Source organism: Scyliorhinus canicula, chromosome 7 (genome assembly GCF_902713615.1).
Source record: "Scyliorhinus canicula chromosome 7, sScyCan1.1, whole genome shotgun sequence".
NCBI classification, from domain to species: Eukaryota; Metazoa; Chordata; class Chondrichthyes; order Carcharhiniformes; family Scyliorhinidae; genus Scyliorhinus; species Scyliorhinus canicula.
The window spans coordinates 54,818,730-54,838,493 of NC_052152.1; positions in this window are offsets into that span (position 1 = coordinate 54,818,730).

Consider the following 19,764-nt stretch of genomic DNA (forward strand, 5'->3'; position numbering starts at 1 on the left):
CTGCCAAATTAGTTTAAACCCTCCCGAAGAGTACTAGAAAACCTCCCCCCCATGATATTGGTGCCCCTCTGGTTCAGATGCAACCCGTCCTGCTTGTACAGGTCCCACCTTCCCCAGAATGCGCTCCAATTTACAAATACCTGAAGCCTTCCCTCCTACACCATTCCTGCAGCCACGTGTTCAACTGCACTCTCTCCCTATTCCTAGCCTCGCTATCACGTGGCACCGGCAACAAACCAGACTTCTGGCTGCTCACCCTCCCCCTTCAGGATCCTGAAGACACAATCCGAGACATCCCTGGCCCTGGCACCCGGGAAACAACATACCTTTCGGGAGTCTCGCTCGCAACCACAGAATCTCCTATCTATTCCCCTAACCATTGAATCTCCTATTACTATTGCTTTTCTGTGCTCCCCCCTTCCCTTCTGAGCCCCAGAGCCAGACTCAGTGCCAGAGACCTGGCCGCTGGGGCCTTCCCCCTTTGGTAGGTCATCCCCCCCAACAGCATCCAAAACGGTATACTTGTTTTGAAGGGGAACGGCCACGAGGGATCCCTGCACTGTCTGCCTGTTAGTTTTCTTTCCCCTGACTGTAACCCAGCTACTCTTGTCCAGTACCTTTGGTGTGACTACCTCCCTGTAACTCTTCTCGATAACCCCCTCTGCCTCCCGGATGATCCGAAGTTCATCCAGCTCCAGCTCCAGTTCCTTAACACGGTCTCTGAGGAGCTGGAGTTGGGTGCACTTCCCGCAGGTATAGTCAGCGGGGACACCAGTGGTATCCCTCACCACCCACATGCTACAGGAGGAGCATGCAACTGCCCTAGCCTCCATACCCTCTTACTTTACAGAATTAGCTGCCCCGTGGACCAACTGGACCTCCGCCCTCCGACTCTGCTTCCAGTCAGCTGTACTCTAAACTCCTGGCTCCCTTCACGCTCTTTGATAAATATAGGAAATGAACTGTAAGGAGCTGCTTACTCCCTCCTCACCTAACTCCCTCAGTCACCAAACTCTCACTGTAGCACTCAAATGCCACAAGCTCAGCACTCCCTCAGTCACCAAACTCTCACTGTAGCACTCAAATGCCACAAGCTCAGAACTCCCTCAGTCACCAAACTCTCACTGTAGCACTCAAATGCCACAAGCTCAGCACTCCAGTGCAAACAAAGTCTGTACTGTAACCAGCTCCTATTTATGCTGTGACTCTAGCCTCTGAAAACTGGCCTAATGCAATTAACTAATTAACAAGCTCCAGCTGCAAGTGAGTACAAGTAGAACCTTGTTTAAAGCTGATTTAAAATTCACCTTCTTATAGACCAAACAGCAACTTTTAAGTTAATTAACTAAATAAAAGAAATACTAGACTTTAAATAAAAATGAACCCTTATACTCCCTCAGTCACCAAACTCTCACTGTAGCACTCAAATGCCACAAGCTCAGCACTCCAGTGCAAACAAAGTCTGCACTGTAACTAGCTCCTATTTATACTGTGACTCTAGCCTCTGAAAACTGGCCTAATGCAATTAACTAATTAACATGCTCCAGCTGCAAGTAAGTACAAGTAGAACCTTGTTTAAAGCTGATTCAAAAGTCACCTTCTTATAGACCAAACAGCAACTTTTAAGTTAATTAACTAAATAAAAGAAATACTAGACTTTAAATAAAAATGAACCCTTATACTCCCTCAGTCACCAAACTCTCACTGTAGCACTCAAATGCCACAAGCTCAGCACTCCAGTGCAAACAAAGTCTGCACTGTAACTAGCTCCTATTTATGCTGTGACTCTAGCCTCTGAAAACTGGCCTAATTCAATTAACTAATTAACAAGCTCCAGCTGCAAGTAAGTACAAGTAGAACCTTGTTTAAAGCTGATTCAAAATTCACCTTCTTATAGACCAAACAGCAACTTTTAAGTTAATTAACTAAATAAAAGAAATACTAGACTTTAAATAAAAATGAACCCTTATACTCCCTCAGTCACCAAACTCTCACTGTAGCACTCAAATGCCACAAGCTCAGCACTCCAGTGCAAACAAAGTCTGCACTGTAACTAGCTCCTATTTATGCTGTGACTCTAGCCTCTGAAAACTGGCCTAATCCAATTAACTAATTAACAAGCTCCAGCTGCAAGTAAGTACAAGTAGAACCTTGTTTAAAGCTGATTTAAAATTCACCTTCTGATAGACCAAACAGCAACTTTTAAGTTAATTAACTAAATAAAAGAAATACTAGACTTTAAATAAAAATGAACCCTTATACTCCCTCAGTCACCAAACTCTCACTGTAGCACTCAAATGCCACAAGCTCAGCACTCCAGTGCAAAAACATCTCCACCAGTCTTCTTCTCCACCAGTGGCCATGCAGCGGGTGGCAACAGCTCTTCCCTCATGGTGGCGACGGTTGAGAGATATAGGAGACCACGACAAACCTTGACAATTTTCTGCCATGTATTGCAGGACTGCTCAAGAGCAACTCAAGCAGTGGAAATATTGCTTAAGCGCATGAATGGCCTATTGTAAAAAGTTTTTGTGACAAATGTTTTTTGTTATTTGTATGCTGCCTGAGTGTCGAGAGGTTGCACACCATCATCATGAACCGTGTGGTTAACGGATTGTTTTTTAATTCATTCACAGATGTGGACATTGCTAGTTAGGAAATACCTTTTTGAATGACTACAGTCCATGTGGTGAAGTTTCTCTCGCAGGACCTTGTTATAGTGGTTTGGTGCAACTGATTGGCTTTCTCGGCAATTTTAGAGGGCAATTAAAAGTCAATCACTTTGCTGTGAGTTTGCAGTCACATGTGGGCCAGCACAGGTAAAGATGGTAGATTGCCCTCCCTAAAGGACAATAGTGGAGTTTTACAATCATCCAATGGTTGCAGGGTCATTTATTCCACACTTAATTTCATTTAATTGACTGAATTTTTAAATTCCCCAGTTGCTGTGATGTGATTTAAACACCAGGGGCGTGATTCTCCCGTCCATCAGCTACATTTTCCAGGCCAGTGTGCCCTCGCTGTCAGTAGGATTTTCCATTCCCGTCATCTGCCAATGGAATTTCCCATTGTGGCAACACCGCCAGGAAAACACGGGCGTGGGTACACTGCCAGCGTAATGGAGAAACCTGCCGGCAGAGAATCCTGCCCCAGGTTCCAGACCATGACTAAACATAACCATTATGCTATTGTTCCCAAGCACCCTGTGCCAAACAGACTGTCATGGTGGCTCAACTGCAGATGGCATAGCAAAATGCCACAGAAAATTTCCTTAGTGAAGCATAGACATCTGACCCACAGAGCTGGATTCTCTGTTCTGGAAACTAAATGCTGACACCAGCGTAGAATGTGTCCATTTTCATGACAGGAAATTCGGCGGCAAACACTTACCGATTCCCATACTGGTGAGGGGCTAGCACCGGCGCCGACTGAAACCCCGCTACCCACGCCTAAACGTCCGAAGAATAGCTGGGTCCCGGGCAGAGTATAGGCACGGCTGATGATCTGCACGGGTCGCACCATACAACATGGCACCGACAATACGTGTAACCTAACCCGCAAACCGCGACCCCACAGCCCATCCCCTGGCCACCCCCCACCAGCCCTAGCAGACGCCCCCACCCCCCCCCCCCCCCCCCCAACCCCGGCCAGCGGCACGTGTCCCGCGCCGTCAGGAACTCGGCCCATCGGGGGCGGAGAATTGATGGTGGGCCGGACGATGATCCGCCATCAGCGCTGAAACGGCACTCGTGTAACAGCGCCTTTTTGAAGGGGCAGAGCATGGTGGACCAGCGTCAAACCAGCGCTGGCCCTGATTTCTGCGTCAGAGCCCATTCTCCGCCCAATCGGCGAACACGATTTCGGCGTCGGGCTCCGGAGAATCCCAGCCTCAGTTACTCACCGAGGTTGGAAAATTGCTTCTGAACACCTTGCTGAGAGTCTTTCTCCCCCTCATCCATCTTCCAGCAGCCCACCCTGCACTCTTGCGTATTCGCCCAGTTATATTGAAGGCCAAGAGGGGAATACAAGCTATGCCACCCATGTCTGGGAGCAAGTGGCTAATGCAAAATCCTTGAAATCAGGACAAAATTATTCAGAATGTGTCATACCACTCTCACTATAGACTTAAATGACACTGGAAACCTCCAAATATTTCTACATTTGCAATAAGAGCCAGCAGAACACAATTATCAATCACCTGAGCTAGAATAGGAAATTAATGCAGGATTTCCAGCAGCCAGTGACCCCTTTAAATAACATTGATGGAGGCTCTTCCTGCGACTGAACACGTATTAAACTGTGCAAGGTTAAGAGAATGCATCAGCTGGAACATTGAGTTCCAAAGTTTCAGCATTGCTGATTGGTGTCACAATCTGCTTATTCTGCTTGCTTCTGACAGACACGCCCTGTGCACAAGCTAGTGCCCTCGTACGTAGTGTGAACACCATTTTGGAGGCAAAGCATCACCTGTCGCATTAAAAAAAATAGGTGCACTGCATCTGGTTTTTGGGGCCACTACCTTGCATGCAGAATGGGTAGTAAAAGCTTGTGTTAAAAATCTCCTGTACAGCAGCTATGGCTGCTCGCAATCCTGCCTTCATTTCCTATTCCAGACAGGTATCAGTGCAGTGGTAGCATGTGATTAGATTTTCAAGGTGAGAAGCTAACAATCCATGAAAAGTTCTTCATTCGTTAGTCTGATTTTTAGGTTTTTCCTAACACATCACTTACTGGTGTCACGCTTTTCTGTGACTCATCAATGTGTCAGTTGTTGCATAAGCCGTATTGTATTACCCTGCATCTACAGCTGACTCAATCTCAAAGACAGAGAGTCCTTCTGGGGAAGTCAATGAGAACAAGATCGCCATCTCTCTGCAGTATGATGCGTGTGTGAGGGGGTGTTGCTAATTGTAGACTACATCACTTATCATTACTGGGAAAAGCCTACAGTGACGCAGTTCTACTTCAAATATTAAATATCTGTATGAATTTCAAAAATCTATTAATTCTCAGAATTTGCTTTTCAAATATAGTTCCCTTCTTGTATCAATTTAAAGTCAGTATTATATTTTCCAAATCAATAAGATATTCATTTTTGGGTATGTAGGATTGATTTGAAAGTTATTCTGCTAATAGTTTACACTGTTGTTTCTTCAATGCTGCCACCTTTAAGCTATGATTCTTAATGTAATATCCTTTACAATCCAAAATGTTTCTTGCACATTGGTTACATTTTAGCACAGGTATACCACATCTAGTTTTCATGCTAATGTTTCTTTAAATTTTGTTACAATCGCCTGTCTTTTAATATGAGCAAACATAACATCAAATCTGATCAGATTAAGTGCGGTGAAATTTCACAGCAATACTTGATTTACATATTTATGAGCTGATATCGCTCTTAAAATGACATTAAGTCAATATTTCATCTCAGAATCATCTAAGAATAATCTTTATTATTGTCACAAGTAAACTTACATCAACACTGCAATGAAGTTACTGTGAAAATCCCCTAGTCACCACACTCTGGCACCTGTTCGGGTACACTGAGAGAGAATTCAGAATGTCCAATTCACCTAACAGCACGTCTTTTGGGATTTGTGGGAGGAAACCGGAGCACCCGGAGTAAACCCATGCAGACAAGGAGAGAACGTGCAGACTCCGCACAGTGCGGAGGGTGTGGACGTTCCACCGCTGGGGGCAAAAGTGAAAGGTAAACTTGCTTGGGCAGGGGGCAGGACTCCGGAGGGTTGCATTTTGCTGGTTGCCGCCAATTTGGTGGCTGTCGTCAGGGCTGCTGTTCTATTAAAGACAGTGGCCGCCGTCGGGAACTGTTGGTCTCATCACACGGGGGGAACACCTGCTTCCTATCCACCCTGTCCATACCCCTCTTCATCTTAAACATCTTCTTCATAGCTCAAATATTCCATTCCAGGCAACATCCTGGTGAATCTCCTCTGCACCCTTTCTAGTGCAATCACATCCTTCCTATAGTGAGGCGACCAGAACTGCACACAGGGCCCCAGGTGTGGCCTAATCAAAGTTTTGTACAGCTCCAAAATAGCCTCTCTGCTTGACTGATAAAGGCAAGTGTCCCATATACCTTAAATACTGTATTAACCTGTCCTGCCACCTTCAGAGATCGGTGGACAAGCACCCCAAGATCTCTCTGTTGCTCTGAGCTTCCTAGTGTCCTGCCATTCATTGAGTACTCCCTTGTCTTGTTATTGCTTCCAAAGTACATCACCTCACACTTTTCAGGGATAAATTCCATCTGTCCATCTGACCAACCCAACTATATCTTCCTGCACCTAAGAATTTCTTCCTCACTATCAACCATTCCGCCAATCTTCATATCATCCGCAAAGTTACTTTCCCACATTCTCATCTATATTGTTTATATATGTCATGAATAATAAGTATGTAGCAATAGGGTACGCCAATGGACACCGGCCTCCAGTCACTCATGCTGCTTTCTATCTCCTACCACTAAGCCAGTTTTTGGTCCAACTTCCCAAGCAGCCCTGTATTCCATGTGCTTTTACGTTCTTCATCAGTCTCCCATGTGGGACCTTGTCAAAGGCTTTTCTGAAGTCCATATAAACAACATCCTCATCTACACCTCCGATCACCACCTCTAAAATGCGTTAGACATGACCTCTTTCTGACAAAGCCATGCTGACTATCCCTGATTAAACCTTGATTCTCGAAGTGAAAATTCATTTTCACCTTCATTATTTTCTCCAATAGTTTCCTTACCACTGATGTGAGACTCCCTGGTTTGTTTCTACCACCCTCTTGAAACGTGAAACCACATTAACTGTCCTCAAATCATCTGGCACCTTCCCTGTGGCCAGAGAAGAATTAAAAATTTGGGTCAGTGTCCCTATAATTTCCTCCCTAGCCCCAACAGCAAACTGGGATATATATTCCATTTGAACCTGAAGATTTGTCCACTTTTAAGCCTGACAAAATCTCCAATACCTCCTCACTCCCTATGTCAAACTGCTCAAGAAGCTCACAGTCCCTCTCCCCGAATTATATATGACATCCCCCTTCTCCCAAATGAAGGCATGTGAAATACATTTTCAACATCCTGCCAATGTCTTCTGATTCCACACACAGATTTCCCCCTTTGTTCCAAATGGGTCCTACTTTTCCCCTGGTTATTCTGTTGCCCTTAATATGCTCATGGAGGCAGGAATTGACCCTTAATTAGATAACTAAGTAGCACAAATGTGCTCCTGGAGGGTGGCCGATCTGCCACATTTCCCACCACTGGTAAAATGGCATGGAGGCAGAAGGATCTCCCTCCCCCCCCCCCCCCCCCCCTCCCCACCTCCTCAGCATCTTCTGGCATCATCCTGCCAGTCTTTCTGCATACCAGTCCATCACCATCGGCCCAGAACATTCTGGCCCAGGCTTTAGTATTCCATGAGGACTTTATCATCCTCTTGTCATAACTGTAGTAGAAGAGTCATATTGTTACCCTGAAGGTTCCAGTATGGTCTCCCATCAGAATTATGGCAGGAGTGCACTGGAATGTTTTTGGGCTCTAGCATTTGGCTGTCCTGAAGGCTCATGAAACACTTCACCTGAGAAAGTGTCAGATCCCAGCTTTGATCATTGGTCTCTATGCTGGGTTAGCTGATCTCAGTCAGTGCAACAGTAGGGACACAAGTCTCCACATTGTGTTCAGTCTAAAGAAATTCAGCAAGTGTTCCCAGTTTTGATTGCTATCTAGTGGTCCATAGAAATCAATTAAGGACACAATCAGACAAAGCAATGATATCCATCATTTTGAATAGTCTGTTTAACACTTTCTGGTCAAAAAAACTCACATATTTACCTCAACCAGCTGCATCCTTACACTGGACAAATTATGATAATTTGGGAACAGTTTTTAAAGCAATCACAGTTGAACCAATGAAGAACATATTCCCTCAGTTGCTGAGTTTTGGGTTTGTTATCATCATGACCAATGTACCAAAGAATGTTGTTTTCTGAACTGCTTTCTATCATCAGAAAATAGGCTCAGAATTAGCAGCGAACACTTTCTACACCTGACAGTCCTGGACCTTCAATGGGATCCAGTATATGATTCGCACAGGTAGAGCCAAGCTTATTGGCCAACCAAGGGGTGGATTTGGGAACCACTTGTTTGTCAAGACCATTTTATGCTGCTTATTAACATAACTGCTTTTATCTGGGGGGCAGCAAGCATTTGAATCTAGGAGGACAATGTTCTATCCTAACCATGCCAAATATGCCCTGAGTAGCATTGACATTAACTAATGTTTGCTAAATAAAGCCACCTTTTCTTGACCCCATATATTTTGCCAGGGCTAACAAGAGAGGTCTGAGGTATTATGCTTTCTATATGTGCATTCTCTATTAAAGACTAGGGATGATGAGACTGAGTGATTTGCTGCTGATACAAAGATAAGTTCCCAAAGGGTCTGCAAAGGGATATGGATAGGTTAAGTGAGTGGGCATAAAATTGGCAGATGGAGTATAATATTGGAGAATGTGAGGTTGTCGATTTTAGTGGGAAGAATAGAAAAGTAGAATATTATTTCCATGGAGAAAGATTATAGAATGCTTCAATACAGAGAGAATTGGGTGTCCTCGTATGTGAATCACAAAATATGAGCATGCAGATACAAGTAATTAGGCAGGAATGTTGACCTTTATTTCAAAGCGATGCAGTGTAAAAGTAGCAAAGTCTTGCTACAACTGTACAAGACACTGGTGAGACCACACTTTTGTACAATTTTGGCCTCCATATTTAAAGAAGGATATACTTGTATCAGAGGCAGTTCAGAAAAGGTTCACTGATTCCTGGGATGGATTCTTATGAGGAAAAGTCTAAAACTGGGGGACCACAATTTCAAAATAAGGGGCCTGCCATATAAAATGGAGATGAGGAGGAATTTCTGCTCTCAGAGGGACATATATTTGGATATTTGAGGTTAATATTGCATCTGCCCCATGCCTGAGATTGCTGTACCTTTTGTGGGTCAGCAACAATGAGCGCCATTAGATTCAATGTTCGTTTGAAAAATTATAGGCTGATACCTCTAACTGTGATTACCATAACATACGTTCTAAATAATAATATGAAGGAAGATCAGTACTTGCAGTAAGATTTTTAGATTCAGTGGTGAAACTTGAAAATCCTGGAATTCAATTTTACAGAAAGTACTGATATCAATAACTAGCACTGGAATTCTTTTTTAAAAAATAATTTTATGGAAATTTTTTGAAAAATATATATCAACAAAACAATACAATAATAACAATAACAATAATAATAATAATCACCCCCGGCACCCGTAACAACGCATATAACAAACCCCACCCCCCCAACCCCAATAAATAACAGAATAAATTAACAATAAGCAAATTAACTTAAACACTATCCCCCTAAACCCCCCCCCCCCCTTTCCCCTCCTCCCCCCAGGTTGCTGCTGCTGCTGACCTACTACCTTATCGTTGAGCCAGAAAGTCGAGGAAAGGCTGCCACCTCCTAAAGAACCCTTGTATCGACCCCCTCAGGGCGACTTGACCCTTTCCAACTTAATGAATCCCGCCATGTCATTAATCCAGGTCTCCACACTCGGAGGTCTCGCATCTTTCCACTGCAGCAAGATCCTCCGCCGGGCTACTAGGGACGCAAAGGCCAAGACATCGGCCTCTTTCACCTCCTGCACTCCCGGCTCCAACCCAACCCCAAATATCGCGAGTCCCCAACCTGGCTTGACCCTGGATCCCAACACCCTCGACACGATCCCCGCCACCCCCTTCCAGAACTCCTCCAGTGCCGGGCAACCCCAGAACATATGGGCATGGTTCGCTGGACTCCCCGAACACCTGACGCACCTGTCTTCGCCCCCAAAGAACCTACTCATCCTAGATCCGGACATGTGGGCCCGGTGCAGCACCTTGAACTGGATGAGACTAAGCCTCGCACATGAAGAGGAGGAGTTCACCCTCTCCAGGGCATCCGCCCATGTCCCCTCCTCAATCTGCTCCCCCAGCTCCACCTCCCACTTAGCCTTCAGCTCCTCTACCGACGCCTCCCCCACCTCCTGCATTACCTGATAGATGTCAGACACCTTCCCATCCCCGACCCACACCCCCGAAAGCACCCTATCCCTTACCCCCCGCGGGGGCAACAAAGGGAACCCCTCCACCTGTCGCCTAGCAAATGCCTTGACCTGAAGGTACCTGAACATATTCCCCGGGGGGGGGGGAGCTCAAACGTCTCCTCCAGTTCCCCAAGGCTCGCGAACCTCCCGTCAATAAACAGGTCTCCCAACTTCCTAATGCCTGCCCTGTGCCACCCCAGGAACCCGCCATCCATGTTCCCTGGGACAAACCAGTGGTTCCCCCGCAGCGGGGCCTCCACCAAGCCCCCCACTTCCCCCCTGTGTCGCCTCCACTGCCCCCAAATTTTGAGGGTGGCCGCCACCACCGGGCTCGGGGTGTACCTCGTTGGAGGGAGCGGCAACGGAGCCGTTACCAGTGCCTTCAGGCTCGTGCCTCCGCAGGACGCCATCTCCATCCTTTTCCATTTTCCTCCATTACCCACTTGCGTACCATCGAGACATTAGCCGCCCAATAGTACCCAGAGATGTTGGGCAGCGCCAGCCCCCCTCTATCCCTGCCCCGCTCCAAAAATACCCTCCTTACCCACGGAGTCCCATGCGCCCAAACAAATCCCAGAATGCTGCTGTTCACCCTCCTAAAAAAGGCCCTCGGAACGAAAATGGGGAGGCACTGAAACAAAACCAAAAACCTCGGGAGCACCGTCATTTTAACGGACTGTACTCTACCCACCAACGACAACGGCAGCATGTCCCACCTTTTAAATTCCTCCTCCATCTGCTCCACCAACCTAGTAAAATTGAGCTTGTGCAGAGTCCCCCAGCTCCTAGCCACCTGAACCCCCAGGTACCTAAAACTCCTCACTGCCCTCTTTAGCGGGAGCCTACCAATCCCCTCCTCCTGATCTCCCGGGTGCACGACAAACAGCTCACTCTTGCCCAGGTTCAATTTATATCCCGAGAAACTCCCGAACTCAGCAAGAATCTCCATCACCTCCGGCATTCCCCCCACCGGGTCTGCTACATACAACAGCAAGTCGTCCGCATACAGCGACACTCGGTGCTCCTCCCCACCTCGCACCAAACCCCTCCACCTCCTCGACTCCCTGAGAGCCATGGCAAGAGGCTCTATTGCCAGCGCAAAAAGCAAGGGGGACAGGGGGCACCCCTGCCTCGTCCCACGGTGGAGCCTGAAGTACACGGACCTCCTCCCATTTGTCGCTACACTCGCCATCGGGGCCTCGTACAGCAACCTCACCCATTTAATAAACTCCACCCCAAACCCGAACCTTTCCAACACCTCCCACAAGTACCCCCACTCAACCCTGTCAAAGGCCTTCTCCGCATCCAATGCCACCACAATCTCCGCCTCTCCTTCTGCTGCCGGCATCATTATCACATTTAGCAGCCTTCGCACGTTAGTGTTCAGCTGCCTCCCCTTCACAAAACCCGTCTGATCTTCATGTATCACCCCTGGCACACAGTCCTCTATTCTCGTGGCCAAGATCTTCGCCAGCAACTTGGCGTCTACATTCAGCAGTGAAATCGGCCTGTATGAACTGCACTGCAAGGGGTCCTTATCACGCTTCAGGATCAGGGAGATTAGTGCCCGAGACATCGTCGTGGGCAGAACACCCCCTCCCATGCCTCGTTAAAGGTCCTGACCAACAGGGGGCCCAGCAGGTCCGCATATTTCTTATAAAATTCAACCGGGAACCCATCCAGCCCCGGCTCCTTCCCCGATTGCATGTGGCCAATCCCACTGACCAGCTCCTCCAACTCGATCGGCGCCCCCAGTCCCTCCACCTGCTCCTCCTGCACCCTTGGAAATCGGAGTCTGTCCAAAAAATTCTCCATTCCCCCTCCCACCGCCGGCGGCTCTGACAGGCACAGTTCCCTATAGAAGTACCTAAAGTCCGCATTGAACTCTGCCCCCTGCCGCACCACATTCCCATCTCTATCCTTCACTCCACCAATCTCTCTAGCCGCGTCCCGCTTACGCAGCTGGTGCGCCAGCATCCTGCTCGCCTGCTCTCCATACTCATAGACCGCTCCCTGCGCCTTCCTCCATTGTGTCTCCGCCTTTCTGGTGCTCAATAAATCAAACTTGGCCTACAAGCTACGCCGTTCCCCCAGCAATCCCTCCTCCGGGGCCTCCACATACCTCCTATCCACACTCAACAGCTCCTCCACCAGTCTCTCCCTGTCCCTCCTCTCCCCCCTCTCCCTATGGGCTCGGATGAAGATCAGCTCCCCCCAATCACTGCCTTCAGAGCCTCCCACACCATCCCCACCTGGACCTCCCCAGTATCATTGACCTCGAGGTACCTCTCGATACATCCCCGAACCCTCCTACACACCTCCTCATCAGCCAACAACCCCACATCCAGACGCCAAAGCGGGCGCTGGTCCTGCGCCTCCCCCATCTCCAGATCCACCCAATGCGGAGCATGGTCCGAAATCGCGATAGCCGAACATTCGGCCTCCTCCACCCTCGGGACCAGTACCCTGCTCAGAACAAATAAATCAATGCGGGAATAAACCCTGTGCACATGGGAGAAAAAGGAGTACTCCTGAGCCCTCGGCCTCCCGAACCTCCAGGGATCCACTCTTCCCATCTGGTCCATAAACCCCCTCAATACCTTGGCCGCCGCTGGCCTCCTGCCTGTCCTTGAACTAGGACGATCCAGTAGGGGATCCAGTTGAAGTCCCCCCCATGATCAAGCCCCCCACCTCCAGGCCAGGAATGCGACCCAACATACGCCTCATGAAACCAGCATCATCCCAATTTGGGGCGTAAACATTAACCAACACCACCCTCTCCCCCTGCAGCTTACCGCTCACCATCACATATCTACCGCCACTATCAGCCACAACCTCAGATGCCTCAAACGCCACCCTCTTCCCCACCAGGATCGCCACACCCCGGTTCTTCGAGTCGAGCCCTGAATGGAAAACCTGCCCCACCCACCCCTTCCTCAGACGGACCTGGTCCGCCACATTCAGGTGGGTCTCCTGGAGCATGGCCACGTCCGCCTTCAACCCCTTTAGATGCGAAAACACCCGGGCCCGCTTAACCGTCCCATTCAGCCCCCTCATGTTCCACGTAATCAGCCGGATCAGGGGGCCGCCCGCTCCCCTCCCCCGTCGACTAGCCATAAACCATCGACTGCTCGCCCCTGGCCATCACCCATTCGGCCCGTTTCCCACGGCGATAGTACCTCACCCCGACCCCCCCGAACTCCTCCCTGGCCAATCCAGCAGCAACCCGGTATTCCCCCCCCCCCCCCCCCCCCCCCAAGGCTAGGACCCCTCCTAGCCGCGACTCTCCCTCCACTGTACTCCCGTGAGCCAGCTGACTTCTGCTGACCCCGGCAGCTCCCGCTCTAACTCCGACCCCTCCCGATATGAGGTCCCCCCTCCTCCCCTGCATCAGCTCCTGGGCACCGCTTCAATGCAGGAAACCCGGTCTAATAGCCACGCCCCTCGCCACCAGCTCCACCCCCTCATCCCGCAGCGCGGGAAACCAGAGAAAAGCCCGCGCTTTCACACTGCGCCACCCCACCATGCAGCTCCCAAACCGCAGTCCCAACCCAAACACCAACTCCATACAAACAAAGACACAGATCAACCACAAACCCTAGTAGCCCCTTTGAACACGAAACCATAACCCACATCGTCCGAAAGCGAGAGAAAAAACAAAAACAAACAGAATAACCCGCTACAGCATAAACAATGATACATGAATAGAATAGAAAAACTCCCACAGCCCCCAATCTCTAGTTCAAGTCCAGCTTTTCAGCCTACACAAAGGCCCACGCTTCCTCCGGGGACTCAAAGTATTGATGCCGGTCCTTGTAGGTGACCCACAGGCGCGCAGGCGGCAACATGCCGAACTTCACCTGTTTTCCATGGAGCACCGCCTTCGTCCGGTTAAACCCGGCTCTCCGCTTGGCCACCTCCGCACTCCAGTCCTGGTAGATACGCACTACCGAATTCTCCCACTTACTGCTCCTCACCTTCTTGGCCCATCGGAGAACACACTCCCAGTCACTGAACCGATGGAACTGCACCAGCACCGCCCGCGGGGTTCATTCGCCTTAGGCCGCCTGGCCAGCACTCTATGGGTCCCCTCCAGCTCCAGGGGCAGATGGAAGGATCCTGCCCCCACCAGCGAGTTCAACATCGCGGCCACATAGGCCGGCAGGTCCGACCCCTCCAGCCCCTCCTCGAGGCCCAGGATCTGCAGGTTCTTCCTCCATGACCAAAGCTCCATCTCCTCGAACTGATCTTGCCACTTTTTATGAAGTGCCACATGTATCTCCACCTTCCCCACGAGGGCCGAAACCTCCTCCTCGCGCTCAGAGGCCTGCTGCTGCAACTCGAGTATCGCTGCACCCTGGGTTGTCTCTCCAGCAGCTTACTCGTCGTCACCTTTAGGGATTCCAACAACTCCCCTTTCAGCTCCGTGAAATAGCGCAGAAGGGCCGCCTGCTGCTCCTCAGCCCACTGCCTCCACTCCTCAGGGGCTCCACCGGCTGATATTTTGTCCACCTTCCCCCACTTTTCCAGGGGAGCTGCTGCCATTTTTCTCCTCGCCCCACTTTGAGTCCGAACCATAAATCCCGGGGGGTTTTGCTCCAGACCCCTTTATCCACCGGGAATCGTCGAATCAGCGCCATTTGGGGCCCTTAAAAGAGCCCACAAGTCCTTTTAAAGCGGGAGCTGTCGAACGTGCGGCTTAGCTCCGCATAGCCGCAACCGGAAGTCCCTAGCACTGGAATTCTGATTGACTTGTCATGTAAACATTTTCACCAGAATAATTAATTAATTGCAATTAATGCAACAGAATTCTGCAGTTGAGTAACATTTCCACAGTTTTATCATTGATGCATAACTAGTATTTTCTAAAATTGGGACCTTGTGAAAAAGAAACTTGCTGAACACTTGCAAGAGAATTGAAAAAAATCACAACTTGACATGTGGCTGACGAGAGATCTTTGGATAAAGAAATCTCTTTTTCTGCTTGCTGAGAGTTATTGGGAGATAGATGCCCTTCTGTACTATTTGTTAATATGACTCATGCAACTTTCAGAGCAGTGATTTATCAAGATCAGAGGCAGAATTCTCCATGGAATTATGAATATAAATGGCTTGTACACAAATAATATTCAGTGTGCATTCTAAAACTGGTGGAACAGTAACAATACGATTCAGGCGACTTTCAGAGCAGTGCTTTATCTAGATCAGAGGCAGAAATCCTGATAGAATTATGAATATAAATGGCCTCTGTACAGATAATTCTCGGTAGACATTCAAAAACTGGTAGAAGTGTAACAAATACCAGGAATTCTACAGCACATTGGAATGTTCTAATCTTCAGGATTGCGCCAAAGATTTCATAGAGTAAAATAACTTTTTCCATATAGTTATGTTACTAAATACATGTCATACATGTTCTGACCAGATACTTTTCATTGAGTTCACCTAGTTTTCTGTTTGTGTTTGGATTGATTGCTTCATTGATTTATGCCTTGTTCAAAAAGGAGTGCAAGGATAAAGCCAGCAACGATAGACCAGAAAGTTTGACTTCAGTCGTAGGGAAACTTCTAGAAACCATCATTTGGGACAAAATCATAGTCACTTGGATAAGTGACGGATAATTAAGGAAAGCCAGCAAGGATGCATGAAGGAGAAACCATGGGCTGGATTCTCCGGTCCCCCATATTTCTATTTCTCCCTGCCGACGGGATGCTCCGTTACGCCGGCCGGTCAATGGGGTTTCCCATTGTGGGGCAGCCCCACGCCGTCGGGAAACCCCCGGGCTGCCGGAAAAATGGAGCATCCCGCCGGCGGAGAATCCAGCGCCATGTTTGACTAACTTGCTGGAGTTTTTTGAGTAGATAGTAGAGAAGTTTAATAAGGGCAACACTGGTGATGTGATATATATGGATTAAAAAATGGCATTTGATACTGTGCCACACAACAGGCTTGTGAGCAAAATTATAGCTCATGGAATAAAAGGGGACAGTAAACACTTGGATAAGAAATTGGCTGAGTGACAGGAAATAGAGAGTAGTGATAAATGGTTTTTTTTCAGATTGGAGGAAGTAGAAGAGTTCCTCAGGGGTCAGTGTTGGGACACTTGCTCTTCCTGATATATATTAATGGCCTAGACTGTGGTAATTAGGGCATGATTTCAACATTTGCAGATGATGCGAAGATGGGAAACATTGTTAACTGTGATTAGGATAGTCCTGAACTTCAAAAGGACATAGACATGTTGGTGGAATGGGCACACAATTGGCAGATGTTCAATGCAGAGAAGAGTCATGTGATTCATTTTAGCAGGAAAAATATGGAGAGACAGTATAAAATAAATGGAGAAACTCTAATGGAGGGCGGGAACAGAATGACTTTGTTGTATATATACATTTCATTGAAGATGACAGGGCATGTTGAGAGAGCAGTTAATAAAGCATATAGGCCGCAATTCTCTGCAACCACGATGGGTGGGAGAATAGCGGGAGGTCTGCTCCCGCACCTCCCGCTATTGTCCCACCCCCCCCCCCCCCCAAAATGGCGTGCCCGGTTTTCCGACCCGTCGCTCAGAGAAAGGCGGGCCGCCGTTTTTCACGGCGGCCCGCGATACTCCGTCCCAGATGGGCCGAGCGGCCTGCCGTTCCCAACCTGTTCACGACAGCGGCAAACCAAGCCTGGTCGCTGCCGTCGTGAAAATGGCGCGCCAGGTAAGTGTGGGGCCTAGGGGGCGTGGATCGGGGATCGAGCACCACGACCGTGCTCGGGAGGGGACTGGCCCGCGATCGGTGCCCACCGATCGTCGGGCCGGCGTCTCAAGGGGACGCACTCTTTCCCCTCCTCTGCCCCGCAAGATCAAGCCGTCACGTCTTGCAGGGCAGCTGAGGGGAAAGATGGCGACCGCGCATGCGCGGGTTTGAGCTGTCCAACCCGCGCATGCGCGGCTGATGTCATTAGGCGCCGCCAGGGACAAGGCCCGGCCGCCGAGTTTCCCGGTACGGCCCGCCTATCCCCCCGGGTAGGGGAGAATAGGGGGCCAGGAGAGGCTTCTGACGCCGTCGTGAACCTCTCCAGGTTTCACGACGGCATCGGGTCTTGCGGAGAATTCCGCCCATGGTATCATAGGCTTTATGAAAAGGGACACTGTGTAAGGAGGTCATGTGGGCAGCACGGTAGCATTGTGGATAGCACAATTGCTTCACAGCTCCAGGGTCCCAGGTTCGATTCCGGCTTGGGTCACTGTCTGCGCGGAGTCTGCACATCCTCCCCGTGTGTGCGTGGGTTTCCTCCGGGTGCTCCGGTTTCCTCCCACAGTCCAAAGATGTGCGGGTTAGGTGGATTGGCCATGATAAATTGCCCTTAGTGTCCAAAATTGCCCTTAGTGTTGGATGGGGTTACTGAGTTATGGGTATAGGGTGGAGGTGTTGACCTTGTGTAGGGGGTAGGATGCTCTTTCCAAGAGCCGGTGCAGACTCGATGGGCCGAATGGCCTTCTTCTGCACTGTAAATTCTATGTAAATGTCGAACTTCTATAGAATGCTATTTAGGCCTAATCTGAAGTACTGCATCCAGTCGAACCTGTATAGAAGTCTAGTTAGGCCTCATCTGAAGTAATGCATCTAGTTCTGGGTACCATATTTGACGAAGAATCTGAAGGCTTTTTAGAGAGTACAGAGCATAATTCCATGTGGCACGGTGGGACAGTTGTTGGCACTTCTGCCTTAGAGCACTAGAGATTTGGATTTGATTCTGGCTGGGTGACTGTGTGGAGTTTGCACATACTTCCTCTGTCTGTGTGGGTTTCCACTGGGAGATCTGGGTTCCTCCCACAGTCCAAATATGTGCAAGTTAGCTGGATTGGCCATGCTAAATTGCCCCTTAGTGTCCCAAAGATGTACATGTTAGGTGGATTGACCATGATCAATGCGTGGGTTACGGGGATGGGGCGGGGGAGTGGATCCAGTTAGAGTGTTCTTTCAGAGGGTTGCTGCAGACACAATAGGCCGAACAGCCACTTACTACACTGGAGGGATCCTATGGATTCTATGGATAAGGAACTGTAGCTATGAGGATAGATTGGAGAGATTGAGACTGTTTTCTTTGGAGCAAAGCAATCTGAGAGGAGACTTGACCGAGGTATTCAAGATACTGAGTGGCATGGACAAGGTAAATAATGAGAAACTGTTGCCACTCAAGAGAGCATCAAAAATTAGAGGGAACAGATGCAAAATAATTGGCAAAAGGGGTAAAAGTGATGTGAGGAAAACATTTTCACCCAGAGAGTGGTTGGAGTCTGTAACAAACTCCCTAAGAAGGTGGTGGAGGCATGCAGTTCAATTGAGGTATTCAAAAGGGAATTGGGTTACTTTCTGAAAAGAAAGAATGTGTAAGGTGAAGGGGGGGTTCAGCGGTGATACCTCTTAAAACTGAATCGTTGACATGCCACTGGAGTAGTTTTACGTAAGTTATTTTATTAAGGATTGAGATGAATTATAGGACAGAGTAATCACTATTAACCATTAAACATGTATTTTTAGGACAAAGCAGTAATAAGTAATCAAATGGGATTCAGGATAGCTAACTTGACCAAAAGGACATTACTTCTGACATCTTGGGCGGGATTCTCCGACCCCCCGCCGGGTTGGAGAATCGCTGGGGGGGGCGGCGTGAATCCCGCCCCGCAGGCCGCCGAATTCTCCAGCGGCAGAGAATTGGCGGGGGCGGGAATCGCGCCGCACTGGTTGGCGGCCACTAGCAGCGAACCCCCCCCGGCGATTCTCCAACCCGCGATGGGCCGAAGTCCCACTCGTTCTATGCAGGTCCCGCCGGCGTAAATTGGACTAGGTCCCTTACCGGCGGGACCTGACGGTGTGGGCGGGCTCCGGCATCCTGGGGGTGTGCGGGGCTATCTGGCCCCGGGGAGTGCCCCCACGGTGGCCTGGCCCGCGATCAGGGCCCACCGATCCGCGGACGGGCCTGTGCCGTGGAGGCACTCTATTCCTATGCGCCGGCCGTGTAAGCCTCCGTGATGGCCGACGCGTAGGTGAACCCCCCCCCCCACGCATGCGCAGGGATGACATCAGATGCCGCTGACACTCCCACGCATGCGCGGACCTGCGCCGGCTGGCGGAGTCCCTTCGGCCCCAGCTGGCGCGGGGCCGAAGGCCTTCCACGCCGGCCGGCGGGTGCCAACCACTCCAGGCGGGCCTAGCCCCTAAAGGTGCAGAGGGTTCCACACCTTTGGGACGGCCTGACGCCGGAGTGGTTCACGCCACTCCGTCTTGCCGGGACCCCCGTCCCGCCGGGTACGGCAGAATCCCGCTCCTGGTCTTTGTGAAACAATTCAGGGTGATGGTTCTGTTGTTCTGTTTCTCACAAACAGTCAGTGCAAGCAGCTATCGGGATGAGGATCAATCATGCACTGCTTGCGACTCAATTAGGTGAAGTTTAAACACTGCTTGCAATTCTATTGGATAAGTTTTAAAGTAGCAGCTTCAGGGATTGGATCGCGTCTAACTGGGGTGGGCTATTGATTTTTGAACATTGTATAAGTACTGTGTCGGGTCTTTGTTCGGCAGAACAGGTCTTGGCCGATATCCAGTCTGTTCACCGTGTA